Raw genomic sequence first — 19417 nt, forward strand, 5'->3', positions numbered from 1 at the left:
ACTGAGATTTAAAAACAAAAAATTTAAAAAAAAAGATTAAAAAAAAAAAGTTGCTTCCTAAAATCCTAAGCCCACTTTACAATCATGGCAAAACTGGCCATCATCTTTTCTTGACTTCCACCACATCACACCTTTCTAACTGCTGCCCTCAGTCGCCTTGGCAACCTCTCCCTATGCTCCTCCAGTGAGTACTACAGAGGTCAGAGAGATCAGTTTTTCCCTGACAGGGATGAAAAACATGTCATATCTTTGGACATTCAAATCTCAATTCTCATTTATGTGAGAGAGCTTTCAAGTCTGTCTCTTCTCATCTCTTTACTGGACTCCAAATCCTCACATGCACTACTATTAGAGCTTAGGCTCCCAATACACACCTGAAATCTATCGTGTCTACGGGAACACTCAATCATCCCTTACAAAGACCCATATCAACTTGGGGATAAGTGGTAAGCCCGATTCTGCTAAGTCAGCTGTATTTTTCCCAGTAGCCCTGCTTCATCCTGGACACTCCTCCCTTAGTTCTTAACACTGCCAGCTGCTCACACACTACTGCCTCGCACGCACACTGTGCCTCACCATCTCTAATGATGCTTCTAGATCTCCAACCCACAGCAGTCTCTTCAAGTACAAATCTGAGTATTACTCTCTTTAATGAGGCCATCCTTATTCTCTTGTCAAGTTCAAAATCTAGAGCATGGCTCTCCAGACCATCTCTTCAACATTCCCCTTTATTCCCCATTTTCCTAGCTCGAATTTCTTCTAAAAAAAAAAAAAAAAAAAAAAAAAAAAAAAAAAAAAAAAAAAAAAAAGCAAGCTCTCTGGCACACTTTCATAAATCTGGACCAACACCTATCATCTCCTTAGCCGCCCAATACCAGAATACCATCTCAGTGTATCTACTTCCTATGGCACATTTCTGATCATGTCCCTCCACATTAAGTTGTCCTCCTTGGGCCACTTCATAATAACTCAACCCTTTGTATCATGGTAAGTTTCTCTGTCTAACCAAACTACAAACTCGTTATTTCCAGTGTTTTCCTAGTGCCCTGCACATAAGGAGACACAAAGAATCTATTAAATAGTGGTTAAAGGTCTAACCACACAGTCAGACATCCCTATGATGATTTTGTATCACTTAAAATGATTTATCAAATAGTCACGTTTCACAACATAAAAAATTTATAGCTGAAAATAAGACGTAACTATCTTACAGTAATACAGTATTTGTAAAAACTTAAATAATAGAAAGTGCAAGAATTCCCCAACTTTTATATGAGTCTTCAGAGTTACTGCATACAGTATCAATAACAAGGAACTGAGGACCAGAGAGAACTAAAAGAGACTGAGGAGCAGGGTTATAGTCACACATTACCTAAATGACCCCTTCCTGAACATCAGTACAACAAAATGTGTTCCATGTTCTTGCCACAGCAAATAAATTACTACAAACCAAGGATCTTCTAAGACAAAAGTAAAAAATAATCAAAACCTCCAACATTAAATCACCTGATGTTTTCATGCAGTAATTTTTTCAGGTAACAATGTTCTGTTCTGCTTTCTAAAGTTAGTGCACCAATCATATTTTTAACACATCTGAAATATCTCTGCTATACCACATATTTAAAAACATCATAATATATTATAAATTTTTATTCTAATGCATGAGTTCTTTGATTCAACAGGTGGAGTAATTGATACAGCTATTATATACCAATAAAGTTTATTCTAAGTTAACTATTCTTAAATTCATTGGTAATATCAAAAATGTACTTCAAAGTATTAAACTACTATATTACTAATTATTTCGGTTCATGAATACCATCATTAAACTGTCAATACTCTGAGTTATACTTGCATATCTAAATATGCCAATTCAAAACTAGTTTTAAAAGTTTACTCAAATAGATGTAATATTCACTAACAATGCAACTTTTACCTTTTCAAATGAGAAAAAAAAAAAACTAAGTAAATGCAATGGTAAACTGATGTTTAAGTTGTAGCCGGATTTTGGTAACCAAACAACAGTGGAGGGTGGTGGAAAGAATGGGAAAGATGTCGACATAAATGATCTTAATGAAGCTCTGTCCTCACAGACACTTTGCAACGTTTGGAAGGTGTTGGTGACACCTGCTTTTCTTAGCGTGTGATCACTATGGCTTAGAAAGCTCCCCGACAAGACAATAGGGGCTTAATTCTTAAAAAGAAAAAAAAATTCCTGTCAGTGGTTTTGGACGAAGGGCCTTTGGCAGGTAATTAGGGTTAGATGATGTCTGGAAACTGAAGCCACATGGTGGCACTCTATCGTCATAAGAAGAAAGGACCTGCCAGGTATAGGGATATACACCTGTAGTCTTGACAGTTGGGATCTGGAGCAGGACAGTCATGAATTCAAATCTAACTTCGTATATACACTAAGTTTGAAATTAGCTTGAGTTATATTATGAGCCTCTGCCCTGTCTAGAGAAGGAAGAAGAAAAGGAGGAGGATCTAGAGGAGGAAGAGGAGGGGAGAGGGAGGGGAGGGAGAAGTGAGCTGTTATAAGTCTTACTGTGCCAGGATGTGGTAAGAAGGCCCTCACTGGATGCCCAGAACATGTCATGTTCTTGGAATTGCTAACTTCCAGAACTGGACCCAAATAAATTTATATACTTTATTAATAGTCCTGCCTCATAAGTTTTATTAAAGCAACAGAAGATGAACTGAATGACATCAATGAAAGTAAAGCTAGTAGTGTCAGTGTCTATGGCAATGGTGAGCTTGATGGTAGCCTTGCTATTATTTACATAATCCCAGTACTCTAGAGGCAGAGGCAGGAGGGTACAAGTTTGAGATGAAATTGGTCTACAAAGTCAGTTCCAGGTTTACCAGGATACAAAAATAGCAAGAGTTTGTCTCCAAACAAGGAGTAAACAATCATTTTAAAGCTCATCAAGTAAGATAAAAGTAAGCAATTAAATTAAAAGCACAAAGTAACTCCCAAGTAATAGAATATATGGTTAAACAGGTATGATTAAGAATTAATTGTATGTAACAAAATGTCTAATCTGACTACAGAGTAAGTTACTAACTAGTATGCTATGGAACTATGTTCAGAAAACAAGCTAACAGATTCAGTCTTTGAAAGCTTAAAATGATTTCAAATTTGACTTCAACATGACATGAAATATGAAAATTAAAATCTACAGATGGAAATTTAGTACTGTGTGTTTTACCTCTGGGAGTTACAGGCTGCACCATGATGCTATTCTTACAGTACAAATCTGTTGTGTGGGGAGCGGGGGAGGAATAACTGTGTTACAGGAAAAAAAGAATAGAACAAATTGTTGTAAGAACATGTCGGGTTTTTTTTTAAGTATCTTTAGTCTTCATAAGTAATCTTTCTTATTCTTTAAGATTTTATATATTAATATGCAAACAGATTATCTATATGTTTCATAGTATAAGAATTGAGAATTTTTAAATATCTATAATGACAAAAAATATAATGAAATTCTTTCAGTTGTTGCTTTTGTTGTTGTTTTAGCCTCCAAGACAAGCCAGAACTTCAATACAAAGCACGGAGAGAGAGAAGAGAGCACAGTCAGAGAAAAAGCTGGGCTGCACTTGAAAAAGGCTAACCCAGCAGCTGTGAGGTAAGCCCTGCCACGCTGTGCCTAGACCAGTCTGATTCCCACCATTAAAAATATTAAAAAGCCCATTCTTGACATTTTGCCTTTTAGAAAGCTGCTTTTTTCCCTACTGCAGATTATTTTTATTTGAAATGTTCTAATTCATTAGTTCTTATATGTTGTCAGTGAGGAAAACATTACGAAGAAGAAAAACACACAAAATATACATTAAAAAATAAGTATTCATCATAAGAATACTTAATAACCATGGTCTTCATTATAGCTTAAAAATAATTTTTCTACTTTACAATTCAATATTTTAGACAAAGAGTTGTGGTTTGTTTTTGTTTTCCTCACTGGCGATGTAGTTTTATGCAAATATGGGATGGCATAAGGACAAGTTTTAAGACACCAGGAAGTGAGAACTCTGCATATATTTGACAGAATCCAACAGTCCAAAGTGAAGATAATGCATATAAGAACACAATGAAATGAAGAATGAATGAAGACAACAAAAGCAGGCTGAATAGAGAGGAGGTCTGTGCTTAATTGAAAAACAAAAATAAACACCAAAGAAAGAGATGAGCAAATAACTAAGGACACAATATGTGCTGCTAGGTGAAATATACAGGAAGTACCAATATGGTGGGCACAGGCAGAAAGTCATCACAAGTTCAAAGCCAGCCTTACCTGATCTACATTACAAGTTTCAAGACTGCCAGGGTTACACGGTATGTTTAAGAAAGAGAGAGAGAACAAATCAACAACAAAAATGTCTAAAAATTTGGGAATTCCGATTTTACCCTGTGAAGATATAAAGTCTTATATTTAAGAATAAAAAGACAGCCGGGCTGTGGTGGCGCACGCCTTTAATCCCAGCACTTGGGAGGCAGAGGCAGGCGGATTTCTGAGTTCGAGGCCAGCCTGGTCTACCGAGTGAGTTCCAGGACAGCCAAGGCTATACAGAGAAACCCTGCCTCAAAAAACAAAAAACAAAAAACAAAAAAAGAATAAAAAGACAGAGGGAGGGGAGTGTCAGTGGACAGTGTGGTACTGATCTATAGTAAGGATTACAACATTAAAGCCTGTGAGCCAAACTCTCAAAGCTAAGAATGTTTGTTGTTGATGTTATGCTTTCCATAGCTATTTGTAACGTATTTTGATCCAGTGCACAACCCATTAAAGGCCCCTCTAATTCCTTCCCTATCCCGTACCACTTTCCTCTCCTAATTCAATGTGCTCTGTTTTTGAGCCCACCAAGATCACATAATGCCCTCTCATGTAAGATCATCTACTACAGCATGATGCTACTTCCCTGAAGAAAGCCCCCTTTCCCTCCCTCGAAGTCCTCAGCTGCAAACAGCTCAACTAGAAGGCCCTCCTGCCTCTATGCTGGGATTCTAGCTAGTTTGATCTCCTGCAGATCTTGTATATGTTGTATCAAATGCTATCACTTCTTGTGTATAACCCTGTTGTGTCCAGAAAACACTACTGTTCTGTGGTCAATTTTTAAATAGAAAAAAAATAAGATCATATATCTTTAAATGGCTCACTAAATCAAAACTATTTATATTGGCCATTTACAGGAAAAGTTTGCTAACCCTCATCTACATAATATTATCTATAGGTGAAAATAAATTTACTAGAGGTTGAAAAGACATAAATCTACATAGATATGTGTGATACTTTATCCAGTCACGAAATCTTCTAAAAACTGGGGAAGTGGAGGAATAAGAATACTCATGGTCAAAAACCTCTCAGGAACTCATAGTGGCTGTGGTTACCTGCACAGGATTGACCCAGTCAATCCAGCATGGGTGAAGGACAGACAGACAAGCATATATACCAGTTTCCACCAGGTTAGGAAAGAAACTTAGGATGTAAACAGAAAGTGAAAAATGGGATATTTTGAGGCAGAATGTTTACAAAAAGATTAAACAAGATGTCTTAGGAGGAGGCAAAATATTCCTTGCTACAGGAAAGCTCCATTAAGACAGGAAGTAAACAACTTAAAATAACTTCAGGAAGTCCCTGAAACCTAACATAAGCCAAGACGTAAAGACAGAGCCCAGCTGCCTGGAAGAAACAAAGACTAGCTGTGTTACCTAGAAAAGGCTCCGGTAAATTGAGCCACCTAGTCATACAGTATGCTCCAAGTTTCCAGCTTTTGTAAACTGTCACCATGCTGGGATGGGCTTTGATGATACAACTATCTTTGAGTCATTTCACTTCTGTATGAAACCCTTCACCAATAGTCCTGTAAGTAACTCCAATAAAATTCACAGGTTTACCAAGTTGGACTTTGTGGCCTCCACACTGTGATCTATCATAGGTCCCTTTCTAGGATGAGTAGAGATGTGTGTGTTGTATCTCCCCAGGAAAAGTATATCACACAACACAAATCCACACCTCAAAATAAGGAACTATTAACAGCTGATGGCAGCTAAGGAAGAAGCAATTTTCTTTCAAGATGAGAACCCTGCTCCCATGGGCAGTCCCACAGCCATTTGCACTATAGGAGGCACTAATTTGGATTCTGTGATGTACTACTTTTTTATAGACGTTTTAAAGACTACTTTTATATCAGCTTAATGGAGGCTAGAGTCATCTTAAAGGAGGGAACTTCAATTTAGAAAATGACTCCATAAGACCTGGCTATAGTGTATATTTTTAACTAGTAATTGATGGGGAAGGCACCACCGATGTGTTTATTAAAAGATAAAAGAGATACAGACTATGTTCTATAGGTGTATGGTGAGGTATGGTCTCAGCAGGCCCACACCAAGGCATCCCTTCCCCCTGGGGAACCAGCCACAGGAAGGTATAGTATAGAATAGTTTATTGAGGGTATGGGGAGGGGAGTTAAAAGGGTAGTAGACGCAGAGAAAGAGAATAAGAAGTTATGACTTCATACAGAGACTCAGAAAGGCCAGGCAAACAAACAGCACCAGAAAAGCATATTAACAAGTCAATTTCTGAACTCAGAAAGCACTGCAAAATATCCCCGTGAAAGCCAACAGAGTCACTGAATACAGGGGCAGTCAAGAACTACCATTTAATAATTAAGCTTTTTTCTCTGTCCCTCCCTTACCCCTCCTCCCTTTTCCCCATGGCAACATCCCTACCCTTGGTCCTTGGGGCCAGTAAACTCAACCACCAGAGAGCAGCTTCCCAATAAACCTGCCTTTAATATAATCTAATCTGCTTTAAATAGGTTCATTTCACTGGTAGTAGAGAAATAACCTATCACTACCTTCTAAATAAAAAAAGAGAGAGAGAGACATACAAAACTGCTTTTTCCCCAATACCGGAGAGCAGACAGACAGGGCTGTGACTTTAAAGCTGTTGAGGTTTGCATGGAGTCTTGATTGACCTTGAACTCCTGATTCTCTTGCTTCCAGAGGGGTTGGATCACTAGTATACACACCCACACCTGACAATGAATTGAGCTTTATGACGTAATTACCCAGCCTACTGGCAAGCATACTTAGAGAAGCTATCTCGAGAGAGTGTGTGTGTGAGAAACCCCAGCAGAATACAATGAGGACAGTGAGTTTATGAGAGATTTCATGAAAGCTGGGGAAGACAGGATCTTGAGACTATGTTGAAGAGAAAAAGAAAAATTTAAACAAACTTCCAGAAAAGTCTTTATGGTACTTTTCAGGGATGGGGGGGAGGGAGACATAGTTACATAAACTTCTATATAGGACTCTTAATTTTCAAATGAACAGCACCAGAAAGCATATTAACAAGTCAATTTCTGAACTCAGAAAGCACTGCAAAATATCCCAGTGAAAGCCAACAGAGTAACTGAATACAGGGGTAGTCAAGAACTACCATTTAATAATTAAGCTTAAATTAATAAATTGAAAGTCATAAGGCTAAAGTAATTTTGGTAAAGGTACCTCTATGCTGCCTGTCAGGAAACAAAAGCAGGAAAAGATCAAGCTTGGTATACAAGTATTATAACTGCCAAAGTATAACATTTAATACAAGAAGACAAACGTCCTTAATATTCAAACACAATGACCAATATCCATCTAACATTATCAGAAACAAGTAGACCAAAGATATTAGGTCATACATTGCAACTAGTTCATAAAGAAAAACATAAGTGGACTATAAAAGTTTATCAGGGAGGAAGGAAAAGGCTCCGTGAGTACAGTTCTTTCCTTGCAAGCAAGAGGAACCAAGTTTGGATTCCCAGTATTTCCAAAACCAGGCAAGGAAGCAATTATCTATACTTCCAGCACGAGGGAAGCAGAGACAGGTGGATCCCTGGGGTTCACTACCAGCCAGCCTACACAGACTCAATGAGATTCTCCTTCAGAAAGGCAGTGGAAAGGGGCTCCTGGAGAGACTGCTCAAAAAGAAGAGCACTTGCTGTTATTGCGGGGAAGTCAGGTTCAGTTCCCAGCAATTACGTGGCAACTCACAACTGTCTGCAACTCTAGTTCTAGGAGATCTGTTGCCCTTGTCTGGCCTCCGTGGGACTGCACACATAGTGAACATAAATAAAAGGAGGCAAACATTCAAACACAGAAAAAATAAATCTTTTTAAAAAGGTGGAGAGGGACAGAGTAGGGAGGAAGGGAGGGGAAAGAGAGAGAAAGAGAAAGAGAGGGGGAGAGAGAGAGAAGGAGGGAGGGAGGGAAGGAGGGAGGGAGGGAAGGAGGGAGGGAGGGAGGGAAGAAGGAAGGAAGGAAGAAATGAAGGGAGGGAGGGAAGTAGGGAGGGAGGGAAGGAAGAAGGGAGGGAAGGAGGGAGGGAGGGAAAGAGGGAGGGAGGGAGGGAGGGAGGGAAGAAACAAGAAAGGGGGAGTTCAGATAAATTTGAGCTGGAAAAAAAGGGTATTTAAATTGAGTAATTACTACAAGATTTTTAGAAAGATTAAATACTAGAAAAGAAAAGAATCAGAAGTTAAACTAATCCTCCTCACTCATCCCTTCACCCAAAAACCAAAGGTTCAATGCTATGCAAGACAATACCAAGAGTTTGAGAAAGTATTTCAAGACAAAAAATATTTTTAATTTGATCTTTTAAACAATCCAGTATCGGGAGTAGTAGACACATCAAAAACACATATCCAAGAATATAGCTGATCCAAAGCCAGTGATAATCGCCAAAGGACATCATGAGCTACAGGAACGATGAGGCAAAATGACCTCTTAAAAGGATCTGGGCTATGAGACACATTACACAGAGAAGAAACAAAGAGCAATGACATCAAATATTGGAAAATAAATATGAAAGCACTAGAGTCAGTTCAGACCTTTATACCAAGCAGAAGATGATAAAAACACAAGAAATACATTGCAGATCATCAAAGAAGAATTTACCGCCACTAATCCTTTGCTACAAAAAAGTTGCAAAAATTCTTCAGGACGAAAAAAAAAAAAAAAAATAACCAAAATTAATCTCTGCTGCACAAAAAGACATGAAAAGAGCCAGAAATTATAAATATCCATTTAAGTATTTTAAAAGTCAAGATTTGTTTAAAACATGATTGGTTAGGCAAGAATAGTAATAAAATTACTTTAAAGTTCATACAACGTACGTAACTAATTAGCATAAAAGATGGTATGAATCAATGGATACTATATTGTCATAAATTTAAAATATTATATATGTTGTAAGTAGATGATGGTAACTTAAATATCGATATCATTAAATTTTGAATCAATCACAGGAGAAAACTAAAAGATATAGTTAGTATGCTAATAAAGAATCTAAAATGAAAAGCTAAAAAATTGCTTAATCCCCCCACAAAAAAAGGCAGGAAAGGAAAAAAAAATACGAATACATAGTATAACAGATAAAGAAGGGGAAGCCGGTCTAATAATGTGAAAATTGCATTAAATATAACTGCTTTACATTCTAATCAGACAAAAATCTGAATAGACTTTAAAGTGTGAGAAAAGTCATTAGTATATAGGAAAAAATACCTTAAAGGTACACAGATAATCCATTGAATAAGACTAATGCCACCACACAGAACAAACCTGAAAGTGACACAGAATTACTATTGGGGGAAATCGGTTAATGGTAACATGTTCGTGTGCTGAATAAAAACACACAAAGCAAAAGCCTGGGAAAGTCAAAAAGGAAAGCCACAAATGTACAGTCAGAGTTGGGGACTTTACAACTTCTTCATTTACTAAAAATAACTGTTCAATAAAAAGCTAACAGAAGTATAAAAAGAGAATCAGTAAGGCTAGGCCTTAAGGCACAATCAGTTAAAACTACCCACCAACTGTGCTCAAACTAAACCACATCCTAAGCCTTTAAAGAAACATTGTTTGCTTGTTTGTTTGTTTGTTTGTTTGTTATTGAGATGGGGTGTCTCTATGTAGTCCTGGCTGTCCCTGAACTATGTAGAACAAACTGACAGAGATTAACCTGCCTCTTCCTACATAATGCTAGGATTCAAGACATGAACCACCATCACAACTAGCAAGGATAAGCTTATTTTTGAAAGCTGATAATGCCCAAAACATTCTCTTTGACCACAATGAAATTAAATTAGAAAACAATAATAATGATAATTGAAAAACTACCTATTATTTGGATATTCAAAAATGTCTCTGGAATAACCAATTGGACATTGAACTATTAAGGAAATCAGAAAAAAAAAAGCACTACAATAAGTGATATAAAATAAAACATATACAAATGGTGAAGTGGGTAATACATTATTAAGTACATATTAATGGGCAAAAGAATTAAAGCTAATGAAAGAAACATTCACTAAAGGAGTAAGGAAACATGAGTGGAACAGAAACTACATTCAGAGTAGGAGTGGTGACAGCAATACAGCTCTTACAAACATTAAAATATAATAAGAAAAAACTTAAAAGACACTGGTAATATTAATGAATTAAACAGTATTAATAATATATATATATATATATATATATATCACCAAAAACAGTGACAGAAAGCAACAGAAAACTTCTATTATCTGTCAAATAATTTGAATTTATAAACATTACCCAATATAAAACTTATCAAATATTTAAACAGGGATTGAAACTAATCATTACAAACTCATAATTAAAGAAAAGGGAACATTTTTTCTGACTCATATTTTATAAGTTCAGAATTCGAAAACTAGATAAAACATTAAAATAAATGAAAAAATACAGACCAAAGTTCCTCGTGGACACACAGGCAAATATGAAAATAATATCAAATAAAATTATGCAATATCAAACAGGGTATCCATCAAAACCAAGAACTGCATGTCTCAGAAATATGTGGTTAGTTTAACATTCAAAACTTTCAAAACTCAGTTTGTCAAGTTTCCTATGCTCATAGATTAAATGAGAAAAATCAGGTAAGTTTTCAATAAATGAAAAAAGTCATTTTAAAAACATAATATACATTTCTGATACAGGCCAAATACTCTTCAGAGAAATATCAAAAGACATGAGTTCAGAAGGCCCAACTTCACATCCATGAGAACAATGAAATACCTGCTGTGAGAGATTTAAAATGACCTATGTAAAGTTAGAGACATAAGAATCAGTGGGTCAGAAAACTCAACATAAGGATCTACTGATTGCTGGGTGGTGGTGGCACACACCTTTAATTCCAGCACTTGGGAGGCAGGCAGATTTCTGAGTTGAGGCCAGCTTGGTCTACAGAGTGAGTTCCAGGACAGCCAGGGCTACACAGAGAAACCCTGTCTCGAAAAACCAAAAAGAGAAAAAAGAAAAAAAAGGATCTACTGATTACACACAAATCCAAATGAAATCCCAGCAGGTGTTGTTCCAGCTTCCAGATGGATGAAAAGAACACAGCTCACACTCTGGACAACTGAAAGAAGAGAAAAGCTCTCTATAAGCACAAACCTTTCTTAAAATTGTCAGCAGCAGGGAACCAGCCCAGACTCTCAGAAAAGTAAGCCGACTTGAAAGACACACTGGACCTGAGCAGCTGAGTACCCAGAAAATTCAAAAGCATATACCAGGAAAACTGTTTGGCTAACATTTTTATTGATTTGGTCAAGGCTGAGTGTGTGCTAACAGGAAAATAAGAACCATGGAAAATACATATGCAGAAACAATTATACCTATCTGCAGGCCCTTCTTCACAGACTTCACTACAGAGTCCATGAATTCATCACCCACAGTATGAGCTTCAGGAAGGAAAACAGCAGGCACTGAGGACTGCAATATTAAGTTCCTCACGAACTTCTACCAACTCTGACATGTGTGTGGTGGCACTTAAGCACTGTGAAAAGGATAACTACTCTGTCGCTCTGTGAACACACCTGAACAGCTCACAGAGCTAGGGAAAGGAAATGTGGATGGTGTAGGATGAGAGATGATCCTTCAGTCCTAAGGCTGACAAACAGAATCCAGGTTCACAACTGGAACACTGAAAACTCTCCCTGCCAAGAGTCAGCACACAATGGCTTCCGGTCCATCATGTTTGGATATGTTGCCATGTCAGGTGCAGTAACTGACCCAGGTAGAGCTCGAAATGTGCCAACTGCAGGTTTCATAAGCCAAACTATCTTATTGATAGCTGCAACTTGTTTTCATGACCTAAAGGTCCAAGGAAATTATTTAATATGCCAGCCTTCTAAAGGGCAGACCTGAAGATTAGTCTTTTGGTAATAGGCCAGGATTTGGGAGGCAGGGTGTTTTAAACTCTGAAAAGGCTAATCCAAGAAAGGAACTAACGGTTGGAGACAATCATATCCACTTCATATTCAGTAGCTAGCACTAACATTAAGCAACTGCATGGGCTTGAGTTTACTCAAAGAAGTGGTGAATCTAGCCCAAGTACTCACCAGAACTTCTATGGATAGAAGGTATATCTGAGCCAGGGGCTTTATTTCGTGTGGTAAAGTAAGACATGCGTTTGTCTCATATGCTTCATACAAAACTAAAACTGACATTAAGGTCAGTCCAGAAACATCTGTGGACAAACTATTTTCATCTAGGTATGAGGTCTAACTGTTCACTTCTGCTTGTGAATCATGAAGTCCAAGCTAACCTACTGCCAAACAGGGACATTATGCCATAGAGCCAAAAGGTATATGGGGTTCAAGTGCTTCATCTTAACAAAGATGTAGGCAACTGGCACATTTCCAAACCCATGCACTTGAAGGGCTATTTCTCAATGGTAGAGCACTTGTCTGCCATGGCAAAAAAAAGCCTGCTTTAGTTCTTAATAGGACAACAAACAAAACTTGTGTGAAACGTTAGTGCTAAAAGTTACAAACCAGTGTGACCAACATAATGAAACCATCACAAATAAGAGAGTTTTACAATACACAGTTCAATGATAGGACACTTGCCTACTCTGTGTAAGATTCTAAGTACAGCACTAAAATGTTGAGAAAGGGAGATGGGATGGAGAGAAGGAAGGAGGGAGATGAGGAGGGAGGGTGCACTTAGTAGCTGGGTCAGGCAGGTGGCACTGCTGTACTGGGAAATAGCCTGAGTTCTCCAGCAGTTGGCTACTAGGCCTTTTAACAAGCTAATTTCATTTCTTTCTATTGTTTTTTTTTTTTTTTTTTTAACCCCTCTTGGCATGCAGCAAACCACAAATGTGAGAGTCACCTTTAAAATCTGAAAGTATACAAGACCATCAAAACCACAATATTAAATATCCATCTAGCAAAGGGGACCAGAGCAACAGCAAAGAGTAGATCCAAAGTCCTCACCCACAAGTCTGCTTCTTTGAATTTAAGCCTTTGCTCCCCACTGCAAATCACAGAAAAAGAAACTGAACAGACAAACAAAGCAACTGTAACCAGAGCCTCTAGGAGACTACATTACTCCTTGAGCAGAGGCATGAGGAGTGGGAAGCTTGCAGGGAAGAGCAGTGGCATGGGAAGGTTTTCCTTCCCCTTTGGCTCCTCACACCAGGGTGGCTCCTCACACCTGCCTCCTCTACCCCTGAACTTTCTACTTCAGGAGGCTCCTCCCACTGGGCTTTTCTTTAAGCGGCAGAGTTTGGAGTACGAGGAGAGAAAGGAACCCCAGCTGCAGGCACAAAGAACATCTGGACCAAATCCCAAGGCAACTGCTCAACAAACAAATGTAAAGGACTCAGGTCTACACCCCCACTGCTGCCACCCATCCACCCACACTGCAGCTCTCGTGAGCACTATCCCTTGTCCCTGCAGCACACTGCCTCACTCATGAACTAACATTGTTCTTCCTTCCAAGCACAGGGAATGAGCAACAGCCAAAGTTCCATTCTAGCAGCTTCTTTAGTCACTGCATCTTTCACTGCTTAAGAATTCATTAGCAGGGAGGGCAGTAGTTTTAGATTTATTCTCTACAATGTCCTTACCTTACAGGATTTGCCTCTGAACCTCATGGGACTTTAGAGCACCAAGAAACCCACAGAAGTTCTGTTCTTTCTTGGGCAGAAAGCTTTACCTTTGTCAGTTCCATGTCCTTGCACAAATTTGCCAAGGGTCTAGGATGGTATTCATTCAACTTTTGAGCCACAGTGCTTATCTGTTTTACAGATGCAAGCAGAATGTATATGATGCTGGTTCTAAGAAACAGGATTTTATCCTCCATGATACAAAGCCTAGTTTTAGTACAGTATTGCTGACATTCACCTTGCCCTACATGGCCCTCTACCCTAGGGCTCTTGCTTGAAGCTCTGTATCATGAGAGTTTCTAGCACAGCTGAAGAACATCAAAGTTGGAAATGGATCATTTTCAGAACAAGCAGAGCAAGTCTATCCATCTGCTCTTTGTCTGCAGTCATGACTTCATCCCTTAAGGGAGGCTATCCCTGGGAAAGAGACCAGATAAAGAGCAGTCAGAGCTTGCATGCCTGTCAAATTCTGCAAGAAGACTCAGGGATGCTCACGACTCCTAGTAGACTGCTTCAGCCAAATACAGTCCTATCCAATCTAATATTAGAGATGCTGAGAGATAAATAAATATGATATATATGTTTTGAGGAGAAGCAAACTTACTATCTCTATGAGCAGACATTACTGTCTATATACAAAAAAGTATGTAATTCATTTCAAAACCTCTAAGATTAGCAGAAGAATTTAGTAAAGTTATAGGATACAAGATTGTTTTACCTAGGGGTTTCTATTGCTATGAAGAGACACCATGACCACAGCTACTCTTATAAAAAAAAAAAAAAATTTTTTTTAAATTGGTACTGGCTTACAGTTCAGAGGTTTAGTCCATTGTCATCATGGTGGGAAGCATGGCAGCATGCAGAAAGACTCTGTGCTGGAGAAAGAGTCAGAGTTCTACATCTGGCCCAGCAGGCCAGCAGGCAGCAGGAAAAGAGACAGGCACTGAGCTAAGCTTGAGCATTGAAAACCTCAAACCCCACTTCCAGTGATACATTTCCTCCAAGGTCACACCTCCTAATTCCCTATGAGCCTACTATGGGGGCCAACTCATTCAAATCACCACAAAGACCAAATATCACATATGACTGCTGTCATGTACCCTAGCAACAAGGAATTAGATTTAAAAAATAATAATAATAATAATTAGGTATTGCTTTGATAGCATTAAAAATATAATAATAAAGTACAAACCCAGCAAAATATATACAACAAAATATTAACAAACTAAGCCACAGATGAACACATGAAAATAAACAGACACTATGCTCCTAAGATTAATACTCTTGTCAATTTTCCCCAAGTTTTCCACAAATTCTCTATAACAAAAATCCAAACACTAGCAGGACTTCACTAAGGTAATATCCCTAATCAGATACAAGAAAGCAGAGGCAGGTAGACATATATCCATAGATATAACATCACAGGATTTCTGGGAAATGCTTGCAATGATACAAGGAGGACAATGCATGTTTGGGAACCTCTAGCAGAGTGACAACCTACAAGAGAACTCTCCTGCCATCCGACTCTAGGCACAGAGAATGGCAGCTTTCTGATAAAAGCAGTATATACTAACTAGTTTCTATAATAAGGCAACTGGATCACAAGCAGTCATGCAATTATGTTACTCAACAGAATATGAGACTTCAAAGACAGCAAAGAAAACAAACCCTGACATAGTTTTGTTAAATATATAATCCAGTTGCTCAAATTGATTTAGCCTCAAGGTGGAAATGAATTTGATTCTGTATAATACCTTACAGTAGGCAGATTATGCAAAGAACAGAAAGCAACAGAAAAGAAAATCCAATGAAGAAACAACAAACACCTATTTTTAAGTCTGGTTAAAATCATCAACAGGAGCTAGAAAGATGGCTCAGTGAACACACACACACACACACGGGGGGGGGGGGTGTCCTTGGTAACTATATATTTTTTAATTTATTAATTTTTATATGAATGGAAGTTTTGTCTGCCTGTATGTCTTTACCACATGAGTGTTATGCCCACAAAGGCCAGAAAAGGATGTTGGATTTTGTGGGACAGGAGGTACAGACAGTTGCTAGTTATCATGAAGGTGCCTAGAAGTAAGGCACCTCAGATCCTCTGAAGAACGAGTTAATTACACTTAAACACTGAGCCATCTCTCTGTGTCTCTCTCAATCTCCCCTCCCCATTCCTTCCTTTGCCCCTTTCCCCCTCCCCAAAAGGGAGGAGGAGTTGGTCTGGAGTGAGGGGACCTGGGAGGGAAACCGCGGTTAGGATAGAATGTACGAGAGAAGAATAAAATAAAAGAAGAATCAAAAAAATATACCCTGGGATAGAGAGATGGCTCAGTGGTTAAGAACACTGTCTGCTCTTCCAGACATCCTGAGTTCAATTCCCAGCAACCACATAGTGGCTCACAACCATGAGATCTGGTGCCCTCTTCTAGCCTACATGCAAACAGAAAACTGCATGCAAAATTAATTAATTAATTAAATGTGTGTGTGTGTGTGTGTGTGTGTGTGTCCTTAATTTAGGTCAGGTATGGAAAGATAGGAGACAGGTTTACTGCCTATTGTAAGAATGCAGTTCTGAAGTATGCCCTGTTCCAATATAATTTGTTTTCAATTGTTCTCGTACAGATAATAAATCATAGTATTCTTTCAGTCCTGGACTGAGGTCTCAAAGGATGGCCCATTTTTATTTTCCTGACAAAGTATTTGTTGTATAAGAAATTTCAAGTTGAGAAGCCAAATAAAAATTTCTTCCTTGAGTTCCTTGAGTTGAGTTATAACTAGAGTTAAGCATGTTAAGTAGTCTTTGGAAAAGCACTCTTTGTAAAGTTTAAAGTGTAGTTTTTCGCAGTTAGAAATTACCTTTACATTTATACTTCTTTTCCCAAATATTTTCAGATACAGTTAATTAAAAGATTTCATAAATTTAATTTTTTATTTATAAACTCGTCAAAAGTATAGTATCAAAACTGGCCACAAACTTTTAGGAATTAAAACAGATATACAATAAAAATATTTATAACTAAAAAGGAATATATAACTTCTGGAAAACAATTTTGAACTGTATTTCAGGGTTAGATTCACATATGCTGCTCAGTTATCATTGGAAAAAGCAAATTATATCTCTAGTTCATAAGGTAAAAAATTAAGCTATGAAATTATTTTGTAATTTAAAATTTTATTTAAGTCACCAGCTGCAGCATTTCTCAAAATTAGTATTTTATCTGAATACTTGTATTAAGTGCACAAGTGTGAAAAAAAAAACTGTTACCATGGAAACAGAATCTTCGTAAACTCTAACATATGTAATTTTTCATAAAAATAATGTAATCTATTTTTTCTCCAGACAGGGTTTCTCTGTGTGGCCCTGGCTGTGCTGGAACTCACTTTGTAAACCAGGCTGGCCTCAAACTCAGAGATCCACCTGCCTTTGCTTCCTGAGTGCTGGGTTGAAGAGTGTGCCATAACACCCAGTTTTTTAATCCAATTCTTAATCTAGTGTTTAGTAGTAGTAGTAGTTGTTGTTGTTGTTGTTGTTGTTAAAACCAGGGGATTTTAAAATTACCTTGTGAAAATTTTAGTAACATATATGTACTAAACTCATTTGTGAATTTAATAAACCAAAAATATTAGACCAAGTATTGTATTTTAAAAACTGTTATTTGTGGTTTCTCATGTGCCTTTAATCATAACTCAGTTACACAGGGATTGCATAGAAATGTCCAGACTTGAGCTTTTTTGCTATAATTATTACTTACAGAAAACTTAGATATAGTTTCTCAAAATAACCTGACTGTAACTTAGAAAAGTCATCTCATTTAAAATCACAAAAATATCCTTAAACAGCTATACCATTGCTTAAATTACAAAATTTGAATAGCTAATAAGCAGGGAGTGAACTTAGATCAAACAGTGATAAAATCATAGACTTTCATAATTTTTCAAAAAGACAGGCACACTAGCTCAAAAAATAGGTTCCCAGGGCTCTAACAGATTGATACAACATAACCACACCTCGGGAAATCAATAGATTTCTTTTTGCCTTTATTTCTTCTACTTGATCAAGATATTTTGACAATAGCCTAAGCAAACACTTAACTCTCTAACAGAAGAACACTATATAAATTATTATGTTAATAATTTCCATATTCCATTAATTCTCAACTAAGTGATGGTAACATGTTCCCTCTGACTGTAGTTTTTAGTTTAAAATAACATTTTTGTATCATCTATCTTTAACATATCTGTCATTCTTGCAAGATCCTTTCCTTTGAAAACGCACGAATAATAAGTAGCCCAACATTTTCATTTTTAGCATTACCAAAACCTCATGACACAAAGCTATGCAGGAATTTTTCAAAACTCACAATAAAAATCCACATTACTTTCAATTTCTAAAGAATATAATTCAAACCCATGTACTCATCAGCTATTCCCCAATAAAACTTCAACACTAGCCATAAAAGATTATAAAAGTGCATATTACTTTTTTTAAATTATAAAAAATATTCTAGTGACAAATTTTTAGAAATCTAGGAGACAACATTTTGAAAACTCAATACTATTCCTACTACTAGAAATAAGTGATGATTAATACTCTAATAATACAGCCATCAGTACCATGTTCCTCTTTGGCTCAATGGGTAATTAGTCTTTTAAAAATGTGTATTTGGTTCTGGCTCATTGATTCCCAATGCCACACATTAAGAAAATAGTCTATTGTCTGAGTTCCTGTCCCAGAATCCAAGTGGTGAAAAGAAAGAACCAATTCCTGCAAAGTGTCCTCTGACCATGGCATGTGTACCACGGCAGATGCACACATATACATGCAGAAAGGTAATTTTAAAAATAATCTGGTTACTACATATATTTCCACCTAAAAAAAAGGTATGCACCTCATTAACAAGAGGAGAAATGTACTTAAAATTACTAACAATTGATAGAAATTTAATTTTAAATTAATGTATTTTATTTTTATATCATTCTTGTTATTTTTAACAAACATCTTAAAATAGTTTGGCTTTATAGCCTACGAGAATACATACATTTTTCTTTGCCACATTTGTCAGCAGAATTAGCAATCAACATATACAATATTTAAGAAAGATCAATCCACCAAGAAATATGCCCATGTTAAAAATAGAAATAGCCCAGTGAGATAAAATATTAATAGCAAATGGTCAGTACACACATATACATAAAAATATCAGCACAGGTGTGGACTGAGATTACCATGTCCACAAGTGAAAAAAATTACTCATATTCATGCTCTACCATTATGCAAGCAATGGAATGTTTACAACTGTTTTGTGATATAATCACCTTAAATCAATGTGATCAGTAACATAACAAATGAATGAAATGGCGGAATATCTGAGTGAATGAACACTGAAGTCAGTAAGTAACAGTAAAATGGTTACAATGTAGAATACAAAGAAATGACTTGGATGCAAACAAAC

General features: G+C 37.1%; 1 protein-coding gene across 1 annotated transcript in view; it reads right to left on the reverse strand.

The window, feature by feature from the left end:
• Cog5 (component of oligomeric golgi complex 5) overlaps positions 1-19417 on the reverse strand; it is a 288970-nt gene that overhangs the window by 188848 nt on the left and 80705 nt on the right. The gene's annotated exons all lie outside the window — the stretch shown is intronic.

This window comes from Arvicanthis niloticus, chromosome 11 (genome assembly GCF_011762505.2).
Source record: "Arvicanthis niloticus isolate mArvNil1 chromosome 11, mArvNil1.pat.X, whole genome shotgun sequence".
NCBI lineage: Eukaryota > Metazoa > Chordata > Mammalia > Rodentia > Muridae > Arvicanthis > Arvicanthis niloticus.